The sequence below is a fragment of the Silene latifolia genome, chromosome 6 (assembly GCF_048544455.1).
Source record: "Silene latifolia isolate original U9 population chromosome 6, ASM4854445v1, whole genome shotgun sequence".
Taxonomy (NCBI): Eukaryota; Viridiplantae; Streptophyta; class Magnoliopsida; order Caryophyllales; family Caryophyllaceae; genus Silene; species Silene latifolia.
Window position 1 is genome coordinate 78,806,732 of NC_133531.1, and position 8,236 is coordinate 78,814,967.

At 39.2% G+C, this 8,236-nt stretch overlaps 1 non-coding gene across 1 annotated transcript; it reads right to left on the bottom strand.

Annotated features, from left to right (window-relative positions):
- Positions 1-7,250: 7,250 nt before the first annotated feature.
- On the bottom strand, positions 7,251-7,357 carry LOC141589395 (small nucleolar RNA R71). Its single transcript, XR_012520336.1, has one exon. It is a non-coding gene; the product is annotated as a small nucleolar RNA R71 (small nucleolar RNA).
- Between the last annotated feature and the right edge of the window lie 879 nt (positions 7,358-8,236).

The window sequence follows — 8,236 nt, forward strand, 5'->3', positions numbered from 1 at the left end:
TCTTGGAGAGACACAATGATTGTGGCTCAAGCCGCTTCGTGACTTTGCTGACTAGTGGAATTTGTGGGATTCCTACTCGACAGAAATGACGCGCATTACAACTCGATTCGACATGTGATCATGCATACTAACGCGACAAGCAAAAAATGGTACATGAAGGCACGAGGACAATTCTAGACTTTGAGCTGTGAATTCATGAAATGTCGTGAGTGACTTTTCGTGTTTGAATTCACGGTGTTTGACTTTGATCTTAGACTCGAGTGTTGACTTTGACGGAGTGACCCTTATATGGTTGACCTTAATGACGGGATTGAAGTTGGCGTGATTCTAAGACGTGTGTCTAAGACAGACTTGACTCGAGGTTCGGGTATGTGTGTACCTAAACGTGCTATCAGGAGGATTCGGGAGACGGATTATGGAATGACTCGACGTGTTAGCCTCAAGTGTGTGAGTCGAGGTGTGGAAATGTTAAGATCCTAACCGAATTAGGGTAAGGGATCCGAAATGACGGCGTGACACCTTAGGACTTGACTTGAATTTGAAAAGACTCAAAATGTAAGGGAAAAGGAGTTTATAACTCGACTGAGTTCCGACTAGGACATAGTCTGTTTGAATTTTGACTCCAGCTTAGCCCAATTGAATCTATACATTTTCATTTACATTGTTTGAAAATATTTTTATTTAAAACGTTTTTTTTATTCTTTACGTTGTTTTTTTTTTTTTTTTTTTTTTGAGAATTTATAAAGGATTTTATTTATGGAGAATTTAGAATTGCCTTGAATTTTGAAAATGGAATTTTACAGAAAGTGATTTTTGAAAGGAAATGGATTTTACATTTACAGAAAATTGGACATTATTTAATTTACAAAATGGATTTTTGGAAAGGTTTTTTGTAAAATTGAAATTTGAAAATCGGCAAAATCGGCATTATTTGGTTTACAAAAGCGACATTTGAAAGGTTTAAAAATTAATTTTATTTACACAAAAAATTTGACATTATTTTGTTTATAAATGAGGAATTTTAGACACGTGACTGATTTGGAAAACACACACAAAAGGTACACATACAAACAGGCATTATAACAGTATGCTGAATGCATTTAAAAGGTTTTGGTCTATAAGGGTGGGTTGCCATACCAAGCTATCGTACCCTGGTATGTGGAGAGGTCCGTGCCAAACATGAGTCGGGTAGGTTCCTAGTCTATTTGCACGAGTGAAAGCTCTTAATACAAACATGAGTAAGCATCGTGGTATGGTTGACGTCAGTCGCTGTCCATCTCTGCGCACAAATAGGAATTTGCACTGTCCAGACGGGACGATTGGTCAAATAGGTTGGGTTAAGCCTAGAAAGGCTAGCTAAAATGACCTAAGAAGGTTGAGTAATGAAAACTGAAACTGTCTCATATAAACTATTCCCTAACCTTGTTCAAGTTTCACCCTAGGTAACACTAGACTTAGTATAAGTGTATCATCCCCAGCAGAGTCGCCAAACTGTGGACAAAGCCACCCGCGTTGCGCGCACCCGCGCGTTGGTTTCGAGGCAGCGTCACTTCTGCCACGGAACTCCGGCGCGAGGTCACATCACGTAATGAGTCGTTACCGATTTTAAAGGCATTGAAACCGGTGAAAGGTTTGACAAGCTTGCATTTTTGGAGTCGCCACCAATTTTTATGGAAATTTGGACCGTTAGAATACTTTGCGTCATGTCAAGACACAAAGTAGTGACATGAAAACTAAGAAATTCGTTACCCTTAGCATTCTATGTCTAGAATGACTCTCGTGATGCCAATGAACACGAATGTTCACAGAGATCTTGAGTAAGGGGTGAGGGTACGTATTAGGAAGCTCGTTTATTTGAACACCTAATCCCGCCCGCCTAGATAGCGGCTGTAACACCCCCATACAACAAGGTGCCTTACCAAGACCACCTAATGGATGGAAATGCTACCATCTCGGTTACGTGAAGCACAGTAATCAAAAGTGACCATCAAGAAACGTACTTTAAGTAAATTAATTTAAAGTGATTACATCAAAACCAAAACAATAAAGTAAAATACAACTGTTCTCAAAACTGTAAACCAACTAAGTGGAACTGCCTTAACAAACACAGCGGAAGACTAAATACTCTGATATGTGATGAATCCATCCCCATCTAGATCCCGCGCGTATCTAAGATATACCTGCTCCACAACTATTCACTACACCCGAATGGATCACCACAGTTTTCAAAACATTTAAAACGGGGTCAGTTACTGATTACACAAAAATAATACAACATAAAAACAATACAGAATCATCAAATCTCCATCATAACTCCACACACCTGACTACACACTAAAGTGTGTAGTCCTGCCAGAATACCCGTCGCAACATGTATTCCACACCGCCAGTGGGGGAACGCAGCCGTTCCCACCTAAGCCCCGCTTATCTCATCTAAATGATAACCCATGTTCCTAAATGTGCACATCCCCTCTGTGGCGGGTTCCACAGAGGGTGAATCAAGGGCGTGAAGCTACTCCCGCAAGTGACTCCACTCAGCCGAGGACGCTCCTCGTGAACATCACCATGAACTGTCAACACTATCGAAGTATTCTCCCATTCCTAAACATCGAACTACTACAAGCATGGCCATGACCTTTAACAAAATCAACCACAACAAATATCCATCCTTTATGCTACACCAACACTCTACTTCCAATTATACTACAACATGGACAACCATCAAACTCTCTTTGTCGCATCCTACTCCTCTTAAGATAAATGTTACGTCCTCGTAACTCACTATATCTTCTCATTATCCTCATCACCACCGCATGTCAAAGATAACCGCCTATAACCTAAACACCCACCGTTTCTATATCCAAGGCTCTCTTAATAAAACAGTTCTCATACCTCAATTCATTCGGCACACCACCTAACCTATACCCCAAAATCCTTAGTATAACCAATACTCCAATTCTTCCACATTACCGTAAAATGACATACTCCTCTATATAAAGCACTTATCTCCAAGAACATAGCTCACGATCCACACTTATTACACACACTCACACTAGGTCCTCAAGTTCTTTTCTTTCATTACTGCAAAACTCATCCGTAACTCAACATGACACTAATTCCCAACACCATATACTCACTGTCTCAACAAAACATTATGAACCACCTGCAGCTTCCAAATCAGTACAACACATGTTCCACGAATCACTTGCCATTACTATGTCAACCAATGCCTCCTCTAAAAGAACATCACAAGTACTTCCAACAACCTCTCGCAACTGTGTCCCATCAACAGGATATCACTATGCCATGACAACCACGGTAACATACACAACTCTCCTCCATATCATACTCTACCCTCACTCCCAAGCTGAGACTGGTAAAAAACATCAATAAACAAAAAAACCGTCTATCTGTCCACACCGAAACTCGCAGGAAATAGCAGTAACAAAACAACAATCTATATAACTGGTATGTACTGTCGAAAACTCATATCGTAATCATCCCGTCTACTCCACCACAACCGATGACGGCATCGCAACACCGCCACCAACACCCGCACCGCAGCGCGAAAATACCCTCATCAACACAAGAAGTACCGTTCCCGGATCACCACCCGAGGCACAACAACCACTTCGACAGTCATCGCAACTTATACAATCTCATAAAAACTGACTCATTATAACTTCCCGGACAAGAAAAACTTGCTCAGAACCACTTTACCAACATATTACACGGAATAAACAGATAAGAACCTCATGAATATCATCCCTACCATTTCACGGAATAAACATATATCATGAATACATATGCAAGTATAACTAACCATGCCAGATCACCCAAACTATCACTTTTGAACATCATTCCATTAGGTTAATGTACCCAACATATATTACAGAGCATTTAGATAACAAATTATAACTATCACACCATACCACTTCTCGTGAGGTCAGAACCTCACACAAACATTTATACACATCATAGACCCGTAATCACATCCAACTAGTCAATCTTGATCAAGTAAGTTACCACTTCATAAGGCTATCTCTCGCCCGAGCTAAAACTCGCATGCTCTTCATAACTCATTCTTCCATTCGCATAACTATCATCTCCTGACCGATGTAACCATACCATTAATACTCAACTACTAGCAACTGTCTCCATAACCACATCTTATACTTCCTCACAATCATACATATCAATCTGGTCTCTACAAAATCAACCTCTTTAGAATGACTATCTTTCCTATTAATCATCATCCTTAACCACTAGTTACAACATCACAACACCACCACTTTTCGTATAACAAATATCTTACACTCACCTGTGAATATCACGGTTCCTTTTCTATCTTCGGTTAACATCCCAAATATCGACATCATATCCATCAACAAAATTTACCTTAACATTCCTTCCAATTCTATCCTTAATTTTATCGTCATCAAACTCACCACCAAAATCTCATATCGTGCAAATACTCTACCAACTTTTTACTCCCCTTAATTCGTCGAAACTCATGGCTAACATGTTGTCCAGAAACTCCTATATAACCATTAACTCACACTCTCTCATGATGCTATCATACACCTCCATGATTCCTTACATTCATGTTCCCTAACTCTAGTCAACGTTCTCTTAGTTTACTCCACTCATTCTTTTCCTTTTACACTCGACAAAACCAATTAATAGTTCATATCCTTACTCCTTGTGACTAACTCTTTAGTAATCCGATTACCTTTTAGTTGCTCCAACAAATTCCATTAATTCATATCGGTATCCCTTCTCACTCTTTCTTACCATGGGTCCTCTCTCATCATGCTACTCACTCACACGTACCATTAATCATTTGATGCGACTCATATTTGAGCATATTTAGTCCCCGAATTAGCCTCGTTCCTATGCTTTTTAGTGCATAATTGGGTCATTTACTATCTTTATTTTCCCATTTTGCATATTCTTTGAGGTTTTGTTTTCTTGGTAGAAGAGGAGTGCAAACCTTGCATTTTCATGGCAAAATGGAGCTAAATTGATCAAATTCAATGACCAAGCATCAAAGGGAAGACGATACTAGAAGGCCTATGTAGATAATAAAGTAGATTGGGCAATGATAAAAGGATCCTTGCACCCTCAACAAGATCCCCGAGGATTGTTGAGGAAAGAAGAAACGAGAAGTGCCTGACCCAGGATCCGAGCGGCTCCCTGCCAATCCGAGCGTCTCCCTGCCCACCAATCCGAACGTCCCGATGCCAAGACGCTCGTCTTGAAGCCAACCAATCCGAGCGTCTCTTCCCTGATCCGCTCGGATTCCCTTACAGACTCCACCGTGCCTACAACCTAGACGCTCGGGACCAGCGTATTTCCTGGAGACTACCAAAATGGAGATGAGCATCTCCTTGGAGAGGAGCACTTCCTCAACTTTTATTAAGGGTCTTAATAGTCATTTAAGCCCTTAGTAACCCTAATCTTTGTACCTAATCTCTAGTATAAATACCCCATTGTACTACCTAGATTATCATCTTATCTTGATCTTATCCTAATCAAGTCTTAATACTCTCTTAATCTTGTAATCAACTCTTAATTTAGCATTAATACAAATCTCATTTCTTAATATTTCCTTAATTTCTCTAATGTTCATCATTTATTTTGGGTAATTAGAAGATTATTTGGGTTTATTTGGAGGATTGACAACCTTCCATCAATCATCAAGTACTTCTATTATTCTTTGCTTTATTATTTGGAATTATCTTTATAGGTATAATTCTCTCTTAATCCCTTTTTAATTATTGTTAATCATATTCATTTGTTCATCATGTTTTGCCTTGTTAGTATGATTGACAACCTTGTTAGTATGTTAAACTTGATAATGAGTGAGTAGTTTCCTTAACTAGGGTTAATGGGGAATTAGGGGAAACCAACATGGGGATTGATTCATGCTTAATCTAATATGTTTTCATAATTAATTTGCTTTCTTGTTGTGATTTCAACTTATGCACATGTTATATTTGATGAAATGCGAGCCTATGAATCCTTACATTTTTTACCCATCACTTACCTTTTCAATGAGACTTGTAAGACATAAACCAACTCGAGTCTCATTAGACCATGCATATAGTTGGATAGGGAGGATTAAGTCGACTTGTAGGTGTTGTACAATCTAATCGATTCGGCTCCGGGACCTAAACCTTCTTAGGGATTGTAAGACATAAACCAACTCGATCCCATCACAACAATAAGTGCTTGCATCTAGTAGAAAACATGTTTGTATGATCAAATCCCATGAATCCCCTATGAACCCATGACACCCTAGTGCTTTTAATCAATTGTTTACATCTCATTTTAATCATCTTGTTTGTTTTCATTACTTTATTTACATTGTTGATTAGTTTAGTTGATCTCCTATCTCAACCCATGACACCCTTAGACACAACCATTTGCAATCGAAAATCCTACATCAATACCCGTCCCTTGGGATCCGACCTTTACTTACCTCTTTACTAAGAGTAGAGTAGTTTGTGAAGTTATAAATATTGTTTTGGTCAAGGTAACGTTTGACGACAAGTAACAAAACCGATTGGACCAAAAAAATCGTTGCCGGGGACGGTGTTAACTTGATTTGATTTTCTTTGATTGTTTTTAGTTGTGTCTTTCTTTACGTTGGGGAAGTCAAACTCCTCAATGTTTGTTCTAATTGTTTTCGAGTTGTTTGATATTTTGCATGTCTAGGAGATCACAAGGTAACTTGTTACCGACTTGCTAGAAATACTTTGAGAGGTATTGGTGAGATTGTGGACATTCAACCAAATAATATTGAGTTCATCAACCCTTTTGCAAGAGAATGAGAGGATAACCCAACACAAAACCAACCACAAAATCAACCAACAATGCCTAAATTTTCATCACATTTCGTACCAACCGAGGAGAACCTACCAAATGGTACTCCTAATCCACAACATTTAACCAGTAATTTCATTGCAAAGTCCGCATTTATACAATTGGTTGAGAGAAATCAATTTGGGGGGATGCCTAGTGAAGACTCTCATTCTCATATGGAGACTTTTTGTGACTATTGTGATGCGATTTCTCAAACCGGAGTTACTCAAGACCAAATTCGATGGGTCTTATTTCATTTTAATTTGATTGGTTCCGCGAAACAATGGTTGAAGAGCCTAGATAAGGCTACTCTTGGTATTGACTATTGGAAGAAATTGGCACTTGCTTTCTACAAAAAGTTCTATCCTCCGGAGAAGACTAACATGTTGAGAGCCCAAATCACTGGGTTCAAACAAAGGGATGAGGAATCAATGTATGAAGCATGGGAGAGATTCAAGGATACTTGTAGATCTTGTCCACACCATGGACTTAGCGAGTGGTTCCTTGTACAACAATTTTGGAATGGTCTATATGAAGACTCCCGAAATATTCTCAATATGGGGTCAAATGGTATGTTTACCGAAGTTGATGATAATCAAACATGGAACAAGATTGAGGAAATGGCGGTCCATAACTCACAATATAGTAGACCTCGGAAGGCTACTAGAGGAGGAAAGCATAAAGTGGACTCTATTACTCAATTGGGTGCTCAACTTAGTGCTCATATTGACACCATTAATTTGAAGTTTGAGAAGGCTATGGCTAAACTTGAAGAGGCCTCCAAATCACCTAAGCAACATGTTAATGCCATGGTGGCATCTTCATCAATTCCAAGTGGAGTATGTGAGAGTTGTGGAACTTTGGGACATGACCAAAGTGAATGTAGGGGAACAAGTGAACAAGTGAATGCTTTCCAAGCATACAAGAGTGGTACCCCTTATTCCAACTATTACAATGAAAACACCAAATTCCATCCCAACCTCTCATACAAAAGCCAAAATGTTCAAAACCCTCAAACAACATACACCCCACCTCCAATGAGAAACCAAGCTCAAAGACCCTTTTACAACTAAAACCAAAGTTATCAAAATCAACCTCCATACAATCAAGCAAATGACCAAGGTTTTGATGTTCAAAAAGCGGTCCTCCAAATGCAAAAAAAAAAAGAACCAACAAGAATTTTTCACTCGAATGCAAAAGGATAGCCAAGCAAAAGACATCACCATTAACAACATATTAGCTCAGACAAAGATGTTGGAGATCCAAATGTCTCAATTAGCATCTTCTAGTTCACAAAGACAAAAGGGGCAATTACCATCTCAAGGTAATCCCCCAAGACATGAGTCGGTGAGTGCCATCCTAAGGAGCG